Source organism: Pseudophryne corroboree, chromosome 5 (assembly GCF_028390025.1).
Source record: "Pseudophryne corroboree isolate aPseCor3 chromosome 5, aPseCor3.hap2, whole genome shotgun sequence".
NCBI lineage: Eukaryota > Metazoa > Chordata > Amphibia > Anura > Myobatrachidae > Pseudophryne > Pseudophryne corroboree.
Genome location: NC_086448.1, coordinates 434565951 through 434589033, shown reverse-complemented (window position 1 = coordinate 434589033; position 23083 = coordinate 434565951). Strand labels below are relative to the sequence as shown.

The 23083-nt window shown below is 46.4% G+C and overlaps 1 pseudogene; it reads right to left on the bottom strand.

The window, feature by feature from the left end:
- Positions 1-22560: 22560 nt before the first annotated feature.
- LOC134930116 (5S ribosomal RNA) lies at positions 22561-22679 on the bottom strand (annotated as a pseudogene).
- Between the last annotated feature and the right edge of the window lie 404 nt (positions 22680-23083).

The window sequence follows — 23083 nt, the reverse complement described above, 5'->3', positions numbered from 1 at the left end:
TAGCTGTGTGAGTAAGATAAGCGACCCTAGTGGCCGACACAAACACCGGGCCCATCTAGGAGTGGCACTGCAGTGTCACGCAGGATGTCCCTTCCAAAAAACCCTCCCCAAACAGCACATGACGCAAAGAAAAAAAGAGGCGCAATGAGGTAGCTGACTGTGTGAGTAAGATAAGCGACCCTAGTGGCCGACACAAACACCGGGCCCATCTAGGAGTGGCACTGCAGTGTCACGCAGGATGTCCCTTCCAAAAAACCCTCCCCAAACAGCACATGACGCAAAGAAAAAAAGAGGCGCAATGAGGTAGCTGACTGTGTGAGTAAGATAAGCGACCCTAGTGGCCGACACAAACACCGGGCCCATCTAGGAGTGGCACTGCAGTGTCACGCAGGATGGCCCTTCCAAAAAACCCTCCCCAAACAGCACATGACGCAAAGAAAAATAAAAGAAAAAAGAGGTGCAAGATGGAATTGTCCTTGGGCCCTCCCACCCACCCTTATGTTGTATAAACAAAACAGGACATGCACACTTTAACCAACCCATCATTTCAGTGACAGGGTCTGCCACACGACTGTGACTGATATGACGGGTTGGTTTGGACCCCCCCCAAAAAAGAAGCAATTAATCTCTCCTTGCACAAACTGGCTCTACAGAGGCAAGATGTCCACCTCATCATCATCCTCCGATATATCACCGTGTACATCCCCCTCCTCACAGATTATCAATTCGTCCCCACTGGAATCCACCATCTCAGCTCCCTGTGTACTTTGTGGAGGCAATTGCTGCTGGTCAATGTCTTCGCGGAGGAATTGATTATAATTCATTTTAATGAACATCATCTTCTCCACATTTTCTGGATGTAACCTCGTACGCCGATTGCTGACAAGGTGAGCGGCGGCACTAAACACTCTTTTGGAGTACACACTTGTGGGAGGGCAACTTAGGTAGAATAAAGCCAGTTTGTGCAAGGGCCTCCAAATTGCCTCTTTTTCCTGCTAGTATAAGTACGGACTGTGTGACGTGCCTACTTGGATGCGGTCACTCATATAATCCTCCACCATTCTTTCAATGTTGAGAGAATCATATGCAGTGACAGTAGACGACATGTCCGTAATCGTTGTCAGGTCCTTCAGTCCGGACCAGATGTCAGCATCAGCAGTCGCTCCAGACTGCCCTGCATCACCGCCAGCGGGTGGGCTCGGAATTCTGCGCCTTTTCCTCGCACCCCCAGTTGCGGGAGAATGTGAAGGAGGAGATGTTGACAGGTCGCGTTCCGCTTGACTTGACAATTTTCTCACCAGCAGGTCTTTCAACCCCAGCAGACTTGTGTCTGCCGGAAAGAGAGATCCAAGGTAGGCTTTAAATCTAGGATCGAGCATGGTGGCCAAAATGTAGTGCTCTGATTTCAACAGATTGACCACCCGTGAATCCTTGTTAAGCGAATTAAGGGCTCCATCCACAAGTCCCACATGCCTAGCGGAATCGCTCCGTGTTAGCTCCTCCTTCAATGTCTCCAGCTTCTTCTGCAAAAGCCTGATGAGGGGAATGACCTGACTCAGGCTGGCAGTGTCTGAACTGACTTCACGTGTGGCAAGTTCAAAGGGCATCAGAACCTTGCACAACGTTGAAATCATTCTCCACTGCGCTTGAGACAGGTGCATTCCACCTCCTATATCGTGCTCAATTGTATAGGCTTGAATGGCCTTTTGCTGCTCCTCCAACCTCTGAAGCATATAGAGGGTTGAATTCCACCTCGTTACCACTTCTTGCTTCAGATGATGGCAGGGCAGGTTCAGTAGTTTTTGGTGGTGCTCCAGTCTTCTGTACGTGGTGCCTGTACGCCGAAAGTGTCCCGCAATTCTTCTGGCCACCGACAGCATCTCTTGCACGCCCCTGTCGTTTTTTAAAAAATTCTGCACCACCAAATTCAAGGTATGTGCAAAACATGGGACGTGCTGGAATTTGCCCATATTTAATGCACACACAATATTGCTGGCGTTGTCCGATGCCACAAATCCACAGGAGAGTCCAATTGGGGTAAGCCATTCCGCGATGATCTTCCTCAGTTGCCGTAAGAGGTTTTCAGCTGTGTGCGTATTCTGGAAAGCGGTGATACAAAGCGTAGCCTGCCTAGGAAAGAGTTGGTGTTTGCGAGATGCTGCTACTGGTGCCGCCGCTGCTGTTCTTGCGGCGGGAGTCCATACATCTACCCAGTGGGCTGTCACAGTCATATAGTCCTGACCCTGCCCTGCTCCACTTGTCCACATGTCCATGGTTAAGTGGACATTGGGTACAACTGCATTTTTTAGGACACTGGTGAGTCTTTTTCTGACGTCCGTGTACATTCTCGGTATCGCCTGCCTAGAGAAGTGGAACCTAGATGGTATTTGGTAACGGGGGCACACTGCCTCAATAAATTGTCTAGTTCCCTGTGAACTAACGGCGGATACCGGACGCACGTCTAACACCAACATAGTTATCAAGGCCTCAGTTATCCGCTTTGCAGCAGGATGACTGCTGTGATATTTCATCTTCCTCGCAAAGGACTGTTGAACAGTCAATTGCTTACTGGAAGTAGTACAAGTGGGCTTACGACTTCCCCTCTGGGATGACCATCGACTCCCAGCAGCAACAACAGCAGCGCCAGCAGCAGTAGGCGTTACACGCAAGGATGCATCGGAGGAATCCCAGGCAGGAGAGGAATCATCAGAATTGCCAGTGACATGGCCTGCAGGACTATTGGCATTCCTGGGGAAGGAGGAAATTGACACTGAGGGAGTTGGTGGGGTGGTTTGCGTGAGCTTGGTTACAAGAGGAAGGGATTTACTGGTCAGTGGACTGCTTCCACTGTCGGCCAAAGTTTTTGAACTTGTCACTGACTTATTATGAATGCGCTGCAGGTGACGTATAAGGGAGGATGTTCCGAGGTGGTTAACGTCCTTACCCCTACTTATTACAGCTTGACAAAGGGAACACACGGCTTGACAAATGTTGTCCGCATTTCTGGTGAAATACTTCCACACCGAAGAGCTGATTTTTTTGGTATTTTCACCAGGCATGTCAACGGCCATATTCCTCCCACGGACAACAGGTGTCTCCCCGGGTGCCTGACTTAAACAAACCACCTCACCATCAGAATCCTCCTGGTCAATTTCCTCCCCAGCGCCAGCAACACCCATATCCTCCTCATCCTGGTGTACTTCAACACTGACATCTTCAATCTGACTATCAGGAACTGGACTGCGGGTGCTCCTTCCAGCACTTGCAGGGGGCGTGCAAATGGTGGAAGGCGCATGCTCTTCACGTCCAGTGTTGGGAAGGTCAGGCATCGCAACCGACACAATTGGACTCTCCTTGTGGATTTGGGATTTCGAAGAACGCACAGTTCTTTGCTGTGCTTTTTCCAGCTTGAGTCTTTTCATTTTTCTAGCGAGAGGCTGAGTGCTTCCATCCTCATGTGAAGCTGAACCACTAGCCATGAACATAGGCCAGGGCCTCAGCCGTTCCTTGCCACTCCGTGTGGTAAATGGCATATTGGCAAGTTTACGCTTCTCCTCCGACAATTTTATTTTAGGTTTTGGAGTCCTTTTTTTACTGATATTTGGTGTTTTGGATTTGACATGCTCTGTACTATGACATTGGGCATCGGCCTTGGCAGACGACGTTGCTGGCATTTCATCGTCTCGGCCATGACTAGTGGCAGCAGCTTCAGCACGAGGTGGAAGTGGATCTTGATCTTTCCCTAATTTTGGAACCTCAACATTTTTGTTCTCCATATTTTAATAGGCACAACTAAAAGGCACCTCAGGTAAACAATGGAGATGGATGGATACTAGTATACAATTATGGATGGACTGCCGAGTGCCGACACAGAGGTAGCTACAGCCGTGGACTACCGTACTGTACTGTGTCTGCTGCTAATATAGACTGGTTGATAAAGAGATGTAGTATGTATGTATAAAGAAGAAAGAAAAAAAAACCACGGGTAGGTGATATACAATTATGGACGGACTGCCGAGTGCCGACACAGAGGTAGCTACAGCCGTGGACTACCGTACTGTGTCTGCTGCTAATATAGACTGGTTGATAAAGAGATGTAGTATGTATGTATAAAGAAGAAAGAAAAAAAAACCACGGGTAGGTGGTATACAATTATGGACGGACTGCCGAGTGCCGACACAGAGGTAGCTACAGCCGTGGACTACCGTACTGTACTGTGTCTGCTGCTAATATAGACTGGTTGATAATGAGATGTAGTATGTATGTATAAAGAAGAAAGAAAAAAAAACCACGGGTAGGTGGTATACAATTATGGACGGACTGCCAAGTGCCGACACAGAGGTAGCTACAGCCGTGGACTACCGTACTGTACTGTGTCTGCTGCTAATATAGACTGGATGATAATGAGATGTAGTATGTATAAAGAAGAAAGAAAAAAAAACCACGGGTAGGTGGTATACAATTATGGATGGACTGCCGAGTGCCGACACAGAGGTAGCTACAGCCGTGGACTACCGTACTGTACTGTGTCTGCTGCTAATATAGACTGGTTGATAATGAGATGTAGTATGTATGTATAAAGAAGAAAGAAAAAAAAACCACGGGTAGGTGGTATACAATTATGGACGGACTGCCGAGTGCCGACACAGAGGTAGCTACAGCCGTGGACTACCGTACTGTACTGTGTCTGCTGCTAATATAGACTGGATGATAATGAGATGTAGTATGTATAAAGAATAAAGAAAAAAAAAACCACGGGTAGGTGGTATACAATTATGGATGGACTGCCGAGTGCCGACACAGAGGTAGCTACAGCCGTGGACTACCGTACTGTACTGTGTCTGCTGCTAATATAGACTGGATGATAAAGAGATGTAGTATGTATAAAGAAGAAAAAAAAAACCACGGGTAGGTGGTATACAATTATGGATGGACTGCCGAGTGCCGACACAGAGGTAGCTACAGCCGTGGACTACCGTACTGTACTGTGTCTGCTGCTAATATAGACTGGATGATAATGAGATGTAGTATGTATAAAGAAGAAAGAAAAAAAAACCACGGGTAGGTGGTATACAATTATGGATGGACTGCCGAGTGCCGACACAGAGGTAGCTACAGCCATGGACTACCGTACTGTACTGTGTCTGCTGCTAATATAGACTGGATGATAATGAGATGTAGTATGTATAAAGAAGAAAGAAAAAAAAACCACGGGTAGGTGGTATACAATTATGGATGGACTGCCGAGTGCCGACACAGAGGTAGCTACAGCCGTGGACCACCGTACTGTACTGTGTCTGCTGCTAATATAGACTGGATGATAATGAGATGTAGTATGTATAAAGAAGAAAAAAAAAACCACGGGTAGGTGGTATACAATTATGGATGGACTGCCGAGTGCCGACACAGAGGTAGCTACAGCCGTGAACTACCGTACTGTGTCTGCTGCGACTGGATGATAAATAATGATATAAAAAATATATATATATATCACTACTGCAGCCGGACAGGTATATATTATATAATGACGGACCTGCTGGACACTGTCTGTCAGCAGAATGAGTTTTTTATAGAATAAAAAACACCACACAAGTCACACGACGAGTGTTTAACTTTTTCAGGCAATCACAATATAGTATAACATACTGGTGGTCAGTGTGGTCAGGTCACTGGTCAGTCACACTGGCAGTGGCACTCCTGCAGCAAAAGTGTGCACTGTTTAATTTTAATAATATGTACTCCTGGCTCCTGCTATAACCTATAACTGCTCCCCAGTCTCCCCCACAATTAAGCTGTGTGAGCACAGTCAGATATTATACATAGATGATGCAGCACACTGGGCTGAGCACAGATATGGTATGTGACTGAGTCACTGTGTATCGTTTTTTTCAGGCAGAGAATGGATTATATTAAATAAAACTGCACTGGTGGTCACTGGTCAGTGGTCAGTCACTAGTAAACTCTGCACTCTCTAGTACTCCTAAGCTCCAGTAAATCAAGTGTCTCTGTCTCAATCTCACTCTCTCTCTTCTAATCTAAATGGAGAGGACGCCAGCCACGTCCTCTCCCTATCAATCTCAATGCACGTGTGAAAATGGCGGCGACGCGCGGCTCCTTATATAGAATCCGAGTCTCGCGAGAATCCGACAGCGTCATGATGACGTTCGGGCGCGCTCGGGTTAACCGAGCAAGGCGGGAAGATCCGAGTCGCTCGGATCCGTGTAAAAAAAGCTGAAGTTCGGGCGGGTTCGGATTCCGAGGAACCGAACCCGCTCATCTCTACTGGAAATGAGTGGAAATTATGGTTATTGAGGTTAATAATACTATGGGATCAAAATGACCCCCAAATTCTATGATTTAAGCTGTTTTTGAGAGTTTTTTGTAAAAAAAACACCCGAATCCAAAACACACCCGAATCCGACAAAAAATTTTCAGGGAGGTTTTGCCAAAACGCGTCCGAATCCAAAACACAGCCGCGGAACCGAATCCAAAACCAAAACACAAAACTCGAAAAATTTCCGGTGCACATCACTAGTCCCCTGGCAATGTCACCTCACTCACTACAGCTGCCTGATGAGTAAAATTAACACAACAACATACTTTCACATGCATGCCATTAATTTGCCAGCTGTCAAACTTCCTGCAGACAGAATACCGATGCCAGAATCACGACAGGCAACAAAGCTGACAAGTGGAAAATCAGCGCAACAGGACTATTCCCACTTGTGGGTGTCCATGACACCCATAGAGTGGTACTAAATCCTGTGGCAAGCGCAGCAAGTCCACAAGGGGACTTTTAGTGCTCACCCCACTGCCCACAATGTGGGTGCCACGATACCTCTGTGGGGAAATTGACAGGCAGAATCCGGTCCACCGGAAATACAAATGTATACCCTTTCACACACCCACTTAAAGCTAAAACAGTGGAGCACATTTACTAAGATGTGTTTCTTTAGAAACTGATGTAGTTGGCCATAGCAACCAATCAGATACTATCTATTATATTCTACATGCAACTACAAAAATGTTAAATAAATTCTGATTGGTGCAGACGTGCAGGTCCCCCAACCAAAAGCATAACCAGCCCCAGGCTCTTTGAGGCGGTACTAGTTGCAAAAATACAGGAGCGAAAAAAACGTAGGGTTTCCCCCGGATTTTAACAACCAGCACCGGGCTCTTGGACTGGTCCTGGTTCCAAAAATATGGGGGGAAACATACGTAGGGGTCCCCCATATTTATGGAACCAGCACAATGATCCACTAGCCAGGGAGGTAATGCCATAGCCCGAGGACACTTTAACACAGGTCGCTGCAAATGCAGCATCACACCCCCAACTAGTCACCCCCAACTATTCACCCATGGCCGGGGTTCCCTGGGGAGTGGTGACCCCCCAATAAAGACCCAACCCCCTCCAGGCACCCAAAGGCCAGGGATGATGCCCAGGGCTATGGCCACCACCCCTGGGCTGTTGGAGGAGACTTCATAGCTTTTGTGTAAAAAAGAAAATGAAATTGTCTTTTGCTGTGGAACTACATGTCCTATCAAGCCTCCCCCGCATGCTGGTACTTGGAGAACCACAAGTGTACACATCGACACATGGAAGTTGTGTGCCGGGTTCTTTCCGGTTTTTATTTTTTAACCCCTGGATGCCTACATGGAACAAAGAGAACCGAGCTACACTAGAGTAGGTGAATAGTGTAGGATTTTTTTATTATAAAGGTACCCTAATGGATTCTACTGGAGAAGGGGATGTGAATGGCGGTGTGGGATGTAGGTAAATATGTGTAAGTGTGTGTATGTATGTGCAAGAGTGATTTATTAAAGTACTGTCGCAGTGTGTGCATTGTCTTTTATTTGCCCTTCTGCTCGACTTGAGGTTTCTGTCCTCCCTGAGCTCGCCTTTTGTTGTGGAACTACAGGTACCAGTGGACCCTTTAATGAACCACATGCTGGGACTTGTGGTTCTTCAAGTGCCAGCATGCAGGGAGTCTTGCTGGGACTTGTAGTTCCACAGCACAAGACAATGGGGGGTCATTTCGAGTAGATCATAGCTGTGCTAAATTTAGCATAGCTACGATCATCCACACTGATATGCGGGGGGACGCCCAGCACAGGGCTATCCCGCCCTTCATGTCTGTCCCTGCCCCGTTGCTGAAGTACAAAAGTATCGCACAGCTTTTGCGCGCTGGCCGGGAGCTACTCGTCGGTGCCCAGCTCGCAGCGGCTGTATGTGACATCATGCAGCCACTGCGGCCAGCCCCCGCACGGCCCGTCCGTGCCGCCCTCTCCCGCCCAGTGACTACCTCTGCCTTTCAATCAGGCAGAGGTGATCGCTAGGCAACGACAGTCATCGCGAGCAATCAGGTCAGAATGACCCCCAATATTTATTATTTTTTACACAAAAGCTATGAAATCACCACCCACAGCCCAGCGGTTGTGGCCATAGCCCCGGGCTATATCCCTGGCCCTTGGGTACCTGGAGGGGGGGTATCACTCCCCCAGAGAACCCAGGGCAGGAGTGACTAGTTGGGGGGTATTTCTGTGGCCGCAGGGACTTGTATAAAAGTGTCCTCTGGCTGCGGCATTACCTACCTGGCTAGTAGAGCCTGGAGCTAGTTCCCTTGTATTTTTTAAACCAGGACCGGTCCAAGAGCCAAGTGCTGGTTGTTAATTTACGGGGGAACCCTACACATTTTTTTCACTGTATTTCAGCAACCAGGACCAGCTCAAATAGCCCAGGGTTAGTTATGCTCTTGAAGGGGACCTGCACATCTTTTTTTTTTCTTTTTAACACTTTCTTTACTTTTACAGACAGAAGCATGCACAGATCTCACTGATTTGTGCATGCTTCTGTCAAACTCGCATAATGTAATGTAACATCACATTACATTGTGCAAGTTTTCATTCAAAAAAACTTGCACTACATCACACAATGTAATAGCCTTGAACTTAAAAATTCACGGACTATTACATTGGACGAGTTTGGGGACAAATTTGCAGCTTCTAATATGCGAGAAGGTGTGGGTTTGTCTTGCAAAAAAACCCTGCACCCTGTTACATCTTGACCTACATTTCTATGTTTCTAGAGAGCACTGGAGAGGGGAGTAAGAAGGCAAGGTAATAAGGTTGGAGGTACATATCAAATTGGGTATTTAGTAAATCAAGTTTGTCTTGTCCAGAAAAGAGAGTTTGCGGCTTTCCAAGTCAAGTGCATCTTTTATGGCTGTGATAACTTTCTATCTCCAGGTTTTGAAAAATGCAATGTCTAGGCCAGCCGGTAAAGAGAAATTGCCCCAAAAAGTGGTGTAATTGGAAAAAAGGGGATTTATGTGAAAATATTTATTCACTGAGGGGCAAATAATTTCAATTCCAAATCAATGTTAGTATATGAGCTTGCACCTTGAACCCAATGAAGAATATACCTAAAAAATACAGCCTTCAAGAAGACCACTAAAATCAGCCCTCCTTGACTTCTAGGAAATTTTTAAGTGCAATTAGGGATTTCTTGCCACTCTATAGAAATTTGAAGAACATATTAGAACAGAGATTCAAATCTTTTCCAGATAAACTAATTGGCATCAGAATTAGGTACAAAATCTTTTGGAAAAATACACTCTTAATAACCACTGATCTCCCAAGGAGGAATAAGGGGAGCAGTCGCAAGCTATCTAGGAGATGTTTAATTTTAGATATCATAGGAGTACAATCTGCATGGTATAACGGAGTAAGAGACAGAATTAAGTTAATCCCCAAATATTTTAAGGTAGAATCAGCTTTTGAAAAAAAAATCCGAAGAGAGAGTTGGAGAATCAGTTTGTAAAATGATATCCAAACGCATAAATTCTGACTTATTAAAGTTTACCTTGTAACCTGCAAATGATCCTCCACCTCCACAGGACCCTAGCCAGGTTGTTTAGTAAGACAAAACAGCATGTCATCAGCAAACAATGCCAGTTTAATTTCCCAGAATCAGGTTACCCTCCCCTTAACCCTTACCCTCCCCTCCCACAGCCTAACCCTAACCTCCCCTCCCCACAGCCTAACCCTAACCTCCTCTGCCAGTGCCTAACCCTAACCTCCCCTCTCACAGCCTAACCCTAACCCTAACTTCCCACAGCCTAACCCTAACCTCCCCTCCCACATCCTAACCCTAACCTCCCCTCCCGCAGCCTAACCCTAACCTCCCCTCCTGCAGCCTAACCCTAACCCCCCTCCCTTCAGCCTAACCCTAACCTCCCTCCTCCTGCAGCCTAACCCTAACCTCCCCTTCCGCAGCCTAACACTAACTCTTGCCTTCCGCAGCCTAATCCCCACCTCCCCCTCCTGCAGCCTTACCCTAACCTCCCCTCCCACAGCCTAACCCTAACCCTCCCTCCCCGCAGCCTAACCCTAACCTCCCCTTCCGCAGCCTAACACTAACCCTCACCTCCTGCAGCCTAACCCCAACCTCCCCCTTCTGCAGGCTTACCTTAACCTCCCCTCTACAGCCTAACCCTAACCTCCCCTCCCACAGCCTAACCCTAAACTCCCCTCCCACAGCCTAACCTTAACCTCCCCTCCCCGCAGCCTAACCCTAGCCTCCTCCGCCAGTTTATAACCCACACAGCACTCACACAGCCGCTTACACTGTGACCTCTGCCTCTGCTTGGATACAGATGTGTCCTCATACATCTTGCCTCAATATGCCATGCAGCAGAAGATGCCTGGCGTGAGTCAGCTGGCAGCTCTGCTAATGTTGTGTGCCTTTTTGTGCCGTAAATGCATGTGTTTGCTGTGCTATGGAACTAGGATGCACACACAACTTCTGCTGATTACAATGATATGCAGCATGCTTATATTCTGTGTGTGACTGTGGCTGTATCTGCATACAAAATTCTATGTTACAGTGTTTTCCAGGAATACACTGTATCGTAGCATTTCGTATGCAGATTCCGCCGCAGTCACACCCAGAATATAGGCATGAAATATATATCATTTTAATCAGCAGAAGCTCCTTGTGCCCCTTGGCATTCCAAATGCCCTAGGCACTTGCCTATTTTGCCTTTGCCTAGGGCCGTCTCTGCAGCATCATATGCAGTGATAGTAGACATGTCAGTAATCGTTGGCAGGTCCTTCAGTCTGGACCAGATGTCAACACTGGCTCCTGACTGCCCTGCATGACCACCAGCAGGTGGGCTAGGAAATGTTATCCTTTTCCTTGCAGCCCCAGTTGCGGGAGAAAATGAAGGAGGAGCTGTTCTCGGGTCACGTTCCACTTGAGTTGACAATTTTCTCACCAGCAGGTCTTTGCACCTCTGCAGACTTTTGTCTGCCGGAAAGAGAGATACAATGTAGGCTTTAAACCTAGGATCGAGCATGGTGGCCAAAATCTAGTGCTCTGATTTCAACAGATTGTCCACCCTTGAATCCTGGCAAAGCGAATGAAGGGCTTCATCCACAAGTCCCACATACTTAGCATAACCGCTCCGTCTTTGCTCCTCCTTCAATTTCTCCAGCTGCTTCTGCAAAAGACTGGTGAGGGGAATGACCTGACTCAAGCTGGCAGTATTTAAACTGACTTCACATGTGGCAAGTTCGAAGCTGCTTTGCCTATGTTGTGGATGTATAGGCTTGAATGGCCTTTTGCTGCTCCTCCATCTTCTGAAGCATATAGAGTGTTGAATTCCACCTCGTTACCACCTCTTGCTTCAGGGGATAGCAGGGCAGGTTCAGGAGTATTTGCTGGTGCTCCAGTCTTCGGAATGCAGAGGTTGAATGTCGAAAGTGGCCCACAATTTTTCGTGCCACTGACAGCATCTCTTGCATGCCCCTGTCATTTTTCAAAAAATTCTGCACCACCAAATTAATTGTATGTGCAAAACATGGGACGTGCTGGAATTTACCCAGATGTAATGCATGCACAATATTGGTGGCATTGTCCGATTTCCCAAACCCCAAGGAGAGTCTAAGTGGGGTAAGCCATTGTGCGATGATGTCCCTCAGATTCTGAAAGAGGTTGTCAGCGGTGTGCCTCTTACAGAAATGGTGATATACCGCGTAGCCTGGTAGGAACAAGTTGGCATTTGTGAGATGCTGCTACTGGTGCTGCTGCTGTTGTTGCTTCGGGAGGCCATACATCTACCCAGTGGGCTGTCACAGTCATGTAGTCCTTAGTTTGCCCTGCTCCACTTGTCCACATGTCGGTGGTTAAGTGGACACTGGGTACAACATAATTTTTTCACGACACTGAGGACACTTTTCTTAAGGTCCCTGTAAAGTCCGGGAATCGCTCTCCCAGTGAAGTGGACTCTAGATGGGATTTGGTAGCGGAGACACAGTACGGTCATCAGCTGTCTCAATCTCACTGCACTAATGATAGATACCGGACGCACGTCTAACACTAGCATAGTTAGTATGGCCTCAGTAATCCGCTTTGCCACAGGGTGACTGCTGTCATATTTCATCTTCCTTGCAATGGACCGTTCAACAGCTTAGTTGAAGTAGTACAAGTGGTCTTCCGACTTCCCCTCTGGGATGACGATCGACTCCCAGCAGCAACAACAGCAGCGGCAGCAGCAGCAGTAGGCGTACCACTCAAGGATCCTCTGGAGGAATCCCGGTTAGGAGAGGACTTGTCAGTCATACCAGTGACATGGCCTGCAGGACTACTGATGTTCCTGACTGAGGAGGAAATTGACATCGAGGGAGTTGGTGGTGTGGCTTACAGGAGCTTGGGTCAAAGAGAAAGAAGGGATTTAGGTGTCAGTGGACTGCTTTTGCTCTTACCCAAAGTTTCCGAACTTGACAATGACTTCTCATGAATGCACTGCAGGTTACGTATAAGGGAGGATGTTCCTAGGTGGTTAATGTCCTTACCCCTACTTATTACGGACTGACAAAGGCAACACACGCTTGACACCTGTTGTCTGGATTTGTGGAGAAATTATTTCACACCGAAGATTTGGCTTTTTGGTATTTTGCCCAGGCATGACAATGGGCTTTCTCATCCCACAGACATAAACTGTCTCCACTGGTGCCTTATTCAAACAAACCACATCACCATCAGTATCCTCATTGTCAACTTCCTCCTCAGTGCCAGCTACACCTATATCCTTCTTATCCTTGTGTACGTCTACAGTGGCATCCTTAATCTCAATATCAGCAACTGGACTGGCGGTGCTCTTCCCAGCACTTGCAGGGGGTTTGCAAACAGTGGTAGGAGCCTCCTCTTTCCATACAGTCTTGGGAAGGTAAGGCCTAGACATCGCAACCGCGGACACACTTGGACTCTCCTTGGGGATTTGTGATATCTCTGAATGCACAGTTATATTTTTCTGTGCTTTAACAAGCTTATTTATTTATTTATTTTTGAGAGGGAGGAGGGCTTCCATCCTCATGAGAAGCTGAGTCACCAGTCATAAACATAGGCCAAGGCCTTAGCCTTTACTTGCCACTTCATGTCCTGAATGGCATATTGCCAATTTACGTTTCTCGTCAGATAATTTATTTTTCTTCTAAATATTATTTTCTTCTTCTTAAATTTTACACGCCCTCTATGAAATTGGGCATCGGCCTTTGCAGGCGATGTTGATGGAATTGCATCATCAAAGTCATGACTGGTGGCAGCAGCAGCTTCAGCACTAGTACTGGGAAGTGGAAGTGGCTCCTGATCTTCCGGTATTTTTGCCCAAAATTGTTGTTTTCCATTTCACAGGACAGCACCCATTTATTATTACAGCACACCGAACAGTGCCCCTTTATTTTCACAGCAGCCCTGTATACTTACAGCATACAGGGCCAGTGTAAAATTATTTTAACAGCAGCACCCCTATATTTTACAGCATACAGCAGCGTGCTTTTAATTTTTAACATCTGCACCTCTGAATTTTTACAACATAAAGGGCCAGAGCACCTCTATATTTCACAGCATATAGCAGTGAGCTTTTAATTTTAAACATCTGCACCCATTAATTTTTACAAAATATGGGGCCAGTGTAATATTATTTACACAGCAACACCCCTATATTTTACAGCATACAGCAGTGTGCTTTGAATTTGCAACAACTGCACCTCTGAATTTTTACAACATACAGGGCCAGCAGCACCCAAATATTTTACAGCATACAGGAGCAGTGTGCTTTTAATTTTTAACAAGTGCACCTCTGAATTTTTACAACATACAGGGCCAGCAGCACCCCTATTTTTTTACAGCATACAGCAGTGTGTTTTAATTTTTAACAACTGCACATCTAAATTTTTACAACATACAGGGCCCGCAGCAGCTCAGTATTTTACAGCATACAGGAGCAGTGTGCCTTTAATTTTTAACAACTGCACTTCTGAATTTTTACAACATACAGGGCCAGCAGCACCCCTATATTTAACAGCATACAGCAGTGTGTTTTTAATTCTTAACAAATGCACCTCTAAATTTTTACAACATACAGGGCCAGCAGCAGCCCTATATTTTACAGCATTCAGCAGTGTGCTTTTAATTATTAACTGCACCCCTGAATTTTTACAACATATAGGGCCAGCAGCACCCCTATATTTTACAGCATATAGGAGCAGTGTGTTTTTAATTTTTAACAACTGCACCTCTGAATTTTTACAACATACAGGGCCAGCAGCAACTCTATATTTTACAACCTACAGCAGTATGCTTTTATTTTTTAACTGCACCCCTGAATTTTTACAACATGCAGGGCCAGTGTAATGTTATTTGCACAGCAACACCCCTATTTTTTACAGCATACAGCAGTGTGCTTTTAACTGTTAACAACTGCACCTCTGAATTTTTACAACATACAGGGCCAGCAGCACCCCTATATTTTACAGCATACAGGAGGACAATGCCCCAGCACCCTGTACAACACAGTGACAGCCAGGACAGCAACACCCATGTATAGCTGCATCACATTAAGCACCAGTGACAGCCAGGACACCACCCCTAACACAGCACAGGTACACCACAGTGACTGCAGCAGCACCCCAACAGAGCACACACTAAACCCACCTGACGCCACCACCCACAGAGAGAGACAGAGGTCTGTCTCCCTCACTCTCCAAGTCTGGAGTGCAAATGGAATCCAAATCTCACGAGATTTCGACAGTGGGATAATGACATTTTGCCACGTTCTGGTTTCCGATTCTGGTGGGAAGTCCCAAGCCGGGCTCGTATCCGGGCTCGAGAAGTGATGTTTGGGGGGGTTCGGTTCTCAGGGTTCGCTCATCTCTACTTTGGATCATCTTTATGTGGTGCTCTACCATTTTGGGTTCACGGATAACTTCATAAATATCTTACACACTTATTGTTATGAACTCCAAACATGTGACATGCAGTGGTTATATTTCTTCTCCATTGTGGTTCAGTGGAGCACTAGACAGGGGTGTCCCATTTCCCCTCTTTTGTTTGCTTTGCAACTGGAAATGTGGCCATCCTTTTGCAAAATAAGGCCTTCTTCACAGGTATTCAAACCTGATTCTGGGAAATTAAACTGGCATTGTTTGCTGATGACATCCTGTTTTGTCTTACTAACCAACCTGGCTAGGGTCCTGTGGAGGTGGAGGATCATTTGCAGGTTACAAGGTAAACTTTAATAAGTCAGAATTTATGCGTTTGGATATCATTTTACAAACTGATTCTCCAACTCTCTCTTCGGATTTTTTTTTCAAAAGCTGATTCTACCTTAAAATATTTGGGGATTAACTTAATTCTGTCTCTTACTCCGTTATACCATGCAGATTTTACTCCTATGATATCTAAAATTAAACATCTCCTAGATAGCTTGTGACTGCTCCCCTTATTCCTCCTTGGGAGATCAGTGGTTATTAAGAGTGTATTTTTCCAAAAGATTTTGTACCTAATTCTGATGCCAATTAGTTTATCTGGAAAAGATTTGAATCTCTGTTCTAATATGTTCTTCAAATTTCTATAGAGTGGCAAGAAATCCCTAATTGCACTTAAAAATGTCCTAGAAGTCAAGGAGGGCTGATTTTAGTGGGAGGGGAGGTTAGGGTTAGGCTGTAGGAGGGGAGGTTAAGGTAAGGCTGCAGAAGGGGGAGGTTGGGGTTAGGCTGCAGGAGGGGAGGGTTAGTGTTAGGCTGCGGAAGGGGAGGTTAGGGTTAGGCTGCGGGTAGGGAGGGTTAGGGTTAGGCTGTGGGAGAGTAGGTTAGGGTAGGCTGCAGGAGGGGGAGGTGGGGATTAGGCTGCAGGAGGGGAGAGTTAGTGTTAGGCTGCGGAAGGGGAGGTTAGGGTTAGGTTGCAGGAGGAGGGAGGTTAGGGTTAGGCTAAAGGGAGGGGGGTTAGGGTTAGGCTGCGGGAGGGGAGGTTAGGGTTAGGCTGCGGGAGGGGAGGTTAGGGTTAGGATGTAGGAGGGGAGGTTAGGGTTAGGCTGTGGGGAGTGAGGGTTAGGGTTAGGCTGTGGGAGGGGAGGTTAGGGTTAGGCACTGGCAGAGGAGGTTAGGGTGAGGCTGTGGGGAGGGGAGGTTAGGCTGTGGGAGGGGAGGGTAAGGGTTAAGGTTAGGCTATGGGAGGGGAGGTTAGGGTTAGGCTGCAGGGAGGGGAGGTTAGGGTTAGGCTGTGGGAGGGTAGGTTAGGGTTAGGCTGCAGGGAGGGGGGGTTAAGGTTAGGCTGTGGGAGGGGAGGTTAAGTTTAGGCTGTGGGAGGGGAGGGTTAGTGTGACGCTGTGGGAGGGGAGGTTAGGGTTAGGCTGCAGGGAGTGAGGGTTAGGGTTAGGCTGTGGGAGGGGAGGTTAGGGTTAGGCTGCGGGGAGTGAGGGTTAGGGTTAGGCTGTGGGAAGGGAGGTTAGGGTTAGGCACTGGTGTAGGAGGTTAGGGTTAGGCTGCTGGGAGGAGAGGTTAGGGTTAGGCTGTGGGAGAGGAGTTTAAGGGTTAGGGTTAGGCTATGGGAGGGGAGGTTAGGGTTAGGCTGTGGGGAGGGGAGGTTAGGGTTAGGCTGTGGGAGGGGAGATTAGGGTTTGGCTGTGGGGAAGGGAGTATAGGGTTATGCTGTGCAGAAGGAAGGTTAGGGATAGGCTGCTGGAAAGGGAGGTTAGGGTTAGGCTGTAGGAGGGGAGGGTAGGGTTAGGCTATGGGAAGGGAGGTTAAAGTTAGGCAGCAGGGAGGGAAGGTTAGGGTAAGACTGCAGGATGGGAGGTTAGGGTAAAGCTGTAGGAGGGGAGTTTAGGGTAAGGCTTCAGGAGGGGAGGTTAGGGTTAGGCTGTAGGGGGGAGGTTAGGGTTAGGCTGTAGGAGGGGAGGTTAGGGTTAGGCTGTGGGAGGGGAGGTTAGGGTTAGGCAATGTGGGGAGGTTGCATAAAGGCTGTGGGAGTGAAGGAGAGGGTTAGGCTGGTTGTACCTATAATTATGGGACACACAGTGGCACACGGACTGGGGAGGTCTATGGACACCTTGCACAGGACATCATAAAGTTGCTGGGTGCAATCCAGTTTTAACACACACACAGGGTTAGGAGCTGGTGACAGCGGACTGGGGATCTCTGAAATTTGGGCCTCTGTCAGGACAGCGAGAGATAGGAGCCACACACAGGGGAAGCATCCTAGTGGTACAACCAGCCTCCTCCTCCCTCCCCTTCGGCTCTCTGTTCTTCCATCTCCACGCTCACTCACCTCGTTCTGTTTCCTGGTGCTGGCATCAGGGCTTGGTAGAGCAGGTAGAGGGTCTCTTGTTCGGGAAACATGTCCGCAGCGCCTCTGCTACAAGCACCGTGCAGGAGGAGAGAAGCGTGCGGATCCACAGGATAATCAGCCCACATCGCCGCCACTGCCAGTCAAGACGCGCTGGAGATTGGTCAGCCAGTGATGGGGGAAGCCCTTTCTTCTGCCCTGAGTGAAGGTGATGGAGGGGGAGTGAACGATGCAGCAAGGGAGGAGGGAATAGCTCCTGCGGGTGACTAGAGAGCGGGTGCCTCACTTAATTTTGTTTTTACACGCAGAGCCGCCCTTCATGTGCCGATGCCCATAGGCAGCTGCCTAAAGCTGCCTAATGGAAGTGCCGGCTCTGGTTGTACTACTGTGTGATGTAATGTGAATAAGTGACACTATCACATGATATACTGTGAATAAAGTTGCACTACTGTGTGGTGTAATTTGAATTGGGGGTACTATTGTGTGGCTATGCCCCTACCCATCAAGAACATGCCCCTTTTTGGGCTACCCCCCGAATGTGCGCACTATTTCTATTTAAAATATAGGGGGTAGGGGCATCAAAATGAGGACTGCTATGGGCAAGGGGTAATGGTGCTGGGAAAGGGGTGCAGGATTAGAGGCAGAACTATCGGTGGTGCTAGGGAGCACCAGCCAAAATCTTGCCTAGGGCATCATATTGGTTAGGGCCGGCTCTGTGATGCTGTCACCATTGAAAGAATGGTGGAGGATTATATCGGTGACAGCATCCAAGTAGGCATGTCAGACATTCTGTATGCAGAGGCGTCACTAGGGTTGGTGTCACCCGGTATGGTAACTCATGGTGTCACCCCCATGGACCTCCATCCTTATCACATCACACGGAACCCCTAGTAATGTTTTTGTACTCATTTTTGGACTGGGGGTCTGGGGCGGTGGCACAATGTGTATAGGGGGTTCTAACTTTTGCAATTTGTATAATGTGCTGTACCTGGTGCAATGTGTATAACTTGCACTACCTGGCGCAATGCGTATAATGTGCTCTTGCTGGTGCAATGTCTATAATGTGCTGTACCTGGTGCAATGTGTATAACGCGCTCTGCCCGATGCAGTGTGTATAATGTGATCTACCTGGTGCAATGTGTAAAAAAATGTGTAATTATTATATGTAACAAAGCTAAATATTTATCTTATTAAAAACACGTTAAAGGTTAAAGAACACAGTACGCAATTGGTGCAAAAAGTACCGCAAGGGTACTCCCTTAACTATACCTTAAGGAATGTACTTATACTGTAAACCTCTGTGTAGTGGTAGAGTGTAAATGCAACACAGTATAACCTTATTACCTTTAAAGCTGTTCTAGCGTCACCGACGCTCTGAGAATACTTAACACTATAAGAAATACACAGATACCGTGCTCAGGGTCCAACGCCTAATATATATATTATGAATGATATACTTGCAAAAGAATTAATACAAATACAAATCATACACTACAATATAACATAGACTACCTAACCAGATAACTACACAGGAAATATAATACAATTACTATTTAAGAGAAAATAAGAGAGAAAGAGGAGAAGAGAGAGAGAGATTGGCTCACAATAACAAGAAGATCAATATGGTTGCAGCGAAGCTTACACATGTGAGGAACAATCGCTGCGCAGTTATTCAATGCTGAGAATCTTTGTGGAGAAAATACTTGACCTTACCCATACTGGCAGTCCCTAACCCTACAATACCGCATGGGACAGAAGCTAGACTCCATTTTATTAAAGCTCCCATGATTCCAAAGACTGCACCACATGGTTGAAAGGGGGAGGGGAAAATACCCGGCAGCAGCCATTTTAGATTTGCAGGTCCAAACACATGGCACTCTCTACTACACCACAATCACATAGCAGAAGACACAAGACTCCATTTTATTCCAAAATGTCCAAGCCTCAGAACAATGCATATGTTCTGATTTTACAATTCCAAACCATCTAAATCACCTTTCACAATTTCAATCCAACTTCCTAGAACCATCTTATTCACTTTCACATTCCAAACAACTTCAGTATCTCAATAACCAGAGCATATTCATCACAAGACCAGATCACAATGTAACCACACATCTCAGCCTGCCATTGCTACCAGCACATGTTCAAACGTAACTGCATGGTGGTATTTATGATTAACAAGATATATTATAACTAACCAGCACAATCTATTTTAAATCACCATAGGCAAACAAATACCACAAATACTATGCTACAGATTGTCTACTGTTCCAATTCATCACAGACTTCACAGAGTGTCAACACAAACACCCAACAATCACACAACCAAGTTACAATATCCTATTTAATCCAGCACCATTGACCTTAAAGCAATCTATCTAGATTTCCTTATCTAGCCATGTGAATTCAATACTTAGCCTTTAGTTTGTAGGTCAGTCCTGGGGATGTAGCCTCCATGCTGCTGGGTGCCAGGTAGCTGTGTGAGTGAGTGAGTGAGCCCTGTGATCTCCAGTGGGTATATCATACCCTCATTCCAGCTCTGGGGGTGTGTCAACAACAAGATGTGTGTGTGTGTCCCTCACAGCATGTGAGCCAGCTGCATCAGTGGCCTTGGTTATGCAAAACAATGGGTGATGACCAACACATTCCTGTCTTGTGGGAAGCTATTGTTTGGCGAATACTATCTCACTGTCTACTCTCAGTTGAGACAATGACATATCAGCAATCATTCTTCTGGAGACAAATCCTAACCCATTGGTAAACACAGGTGTTGGCCCTCCTCATTGAGTCTCAAAGCTCAGTGTAATTAAAGGCTATTGTACTCCGTCTGCGGGAAAGATACTGATTTGGAATACAATTAATCTTCAATTACTATTCCTGTGCTTACCTATGCATAACACCATGTGAAGCCCTCACAACATGCAAACTATTGTTTGGGGGATCTCTAAGGTCAAAGAGCCATTTGAGACCCACTGATACCTGTTGGACTCAGGGGGATATTAACTTATAAAATACATTATATGGTTGAATTATGTAACGATTGAGTCGCACGCTGGGCACACAGAAACTCTACCGTAAATACGCATACCGTGCGCCTGCGGGTGCCCGCGACTGTGAGTATGCGCACGTACGGGAGAGCATACGCATGCGCAGCACGGACCTGTATGAGGTGCAAATATGGCAGTGTGTATAGAGATATTTTTCTGACTTTGACATATGTATATGTGTATATATATATATATATATATATATATGAGAAAAAAGGGGGGGATGAGGGTGAGTAGCGACCTATGTGTCCGTAAAAGGTATAAAATTTGCCAGTATGTTAAAATATATAAAAGCTATTTATTGACATAAAAATGCAAACATAAAGGAGATACATAAAAATTGGGACAATAAAATACACAACTGATCTAAAAGCACCAAATAAAAAAGAGCAATTAAAAGTGTCCTTATCTTTAGAGTGAGGTAGGTACAGGTCACCCAACGCGTTTCGTCTGATGAGACTTCTTCACAGGGTAGGGACAAAATGAACCATAGCAGCTATTTATAGCCATATCCCTTAGTGGGAGGGAAATGCCATCATTAGAAGTCATGTGATCTCGTTAGTAAGCAGATACTCTTAAGCATAAGAATCTATACATGTAGCAGTTAATAGCAACTTAATAAAAGGTTGTGCAACATGTTATAAATTAAAAACGAGTGTTTAAAAGTCCAGTAATAAAGGGAACAGTCTTTAGAATCAGTAAGTAGCAGTATTTCCGCTACACTTCCGGTCGCGGCGGTCGCGGCGCGTCACTTCCGCCCCACATCCGGTTTCTTCTGCGCATGCGCCCGTGGCGATTTAGGGCGATCAACTGGGCTGCATGTTCATGCAGGATCAAGGGGCTCCTAGTACATAGAGTGTTCAGTATGTCCATATGGCGGCGGCCATTTTTGGAAAGAAAATGGTGGTCATTCCGAGTTGTTCGCTCGCAAGCTGCTTTTAGCAGCTTTGCACACGCTAAGCAACCGCCTACTGGGAGTGAATCTTAGCTTATGAAAATTGCGAATGAAAGATTAGCAAAATTGCGAAAAGACACTTCTTAGCAGTTTCTGAGTAGCTTCAAACTTACTCGGCATCTGCGATCAGTTCAGTGCTTGTCGTTCCTGGTTTGACGTCATAAACACACCCAGCGTTCGCCCAGACACTCCTCCGTTTCTCCAGCCACTCCCGTGTTTTTCCCAGAAACGGTAGCGTTTTTTTCACACACTCCCATAAAACGGCCTGTTTCCGCCCAGAAACACCCACTTCCTGTCAATCACACTACGATCACCAGAACGAAGAAAAAACCTCGTAATGCCGTGAGTAAAATACCTAACTGCATAGCAAATTGACTTGGCGCAGTCGCAGTGCGAACATTGCGCATGCGCAGTTAGCGGAAAATCGCTGCGATGCGAAGAAAAATACAGAGCGAACAACTCGGAATGACCCCCAATGTCCATAGGGTCTCAGTGTGCGGCGGCCATTTCTTAGAAGTCCATTCTGGAAAAAGGCTCTCCAGGTTCTCCAGTGTCATGGCAACGGTTCCCCACATAGAAAGAAATATATAAATGAAGATATCAGAATGACATCATTCAAATGCAAAGGCTGCAAACAACTTTAGTAGCAAAAGGATAATAAATGGTGTTATTAATGAGGCTGGTTTCTAAATAAACATTAAAGTGCACAGATAATAGAGCAGAGAGAGTTTTTAGAGATTGGAGTGAATTAAGTGTATATAAATATATTGTATATCGGAAATAGTTGTGATTACAAAGATACGGAGGTGTAAGTGACAGTGATTATGTGGATGACAGTGATTAAGTGATTCCTCTATAATCAACATACAATTATAAATGCGGGTGAATAAGGAGTATATTCCTTCCTTAGGCATTTATTATATTCCTGTTCCATACAGTACCTGATCTTCCCAGGTGGTCCCCCTCGCTGGTACTGATCAGGCCCATCGCTGCTTGGCTTCCAAGACCGGGCGTATTTGGGCATTTCCAGCGTGGTATGACTGTAATAATTTTGTGCCTGCCAGGTTATTGCTCCGACCGCGGTATACGTGCTAATTTAATATTCGTGAGCTGGTATTTTAGGCAAAGTTCCATTGTGGGTTAAGGGATGGGGGGACCGTGGAGGGGGTAGGGAGTGGGTTGGGAGTGTGTTGGGGTTGGAAAGGTGGGTTTGGGTGATTGCAACTGGTGTGGATAGGGTATGGAGGTGGAAAAGGGGGGGGGGGTATTGTGGGGGGGAGGGAGATTGGGTAGGGAGTTTGGAAACATAAGGATAGTTTGTGCAGAGACTTGCAGAGACTGCCGGACGGCGGATATTAAGGAGTAGAAGTACCGTGTTTTAAAGAAAGGGGGCGATCTCGTAGCTGTCATTAAATCCTTTGGGCTGTAGTGTTTGTAATTGAAATATCCAGA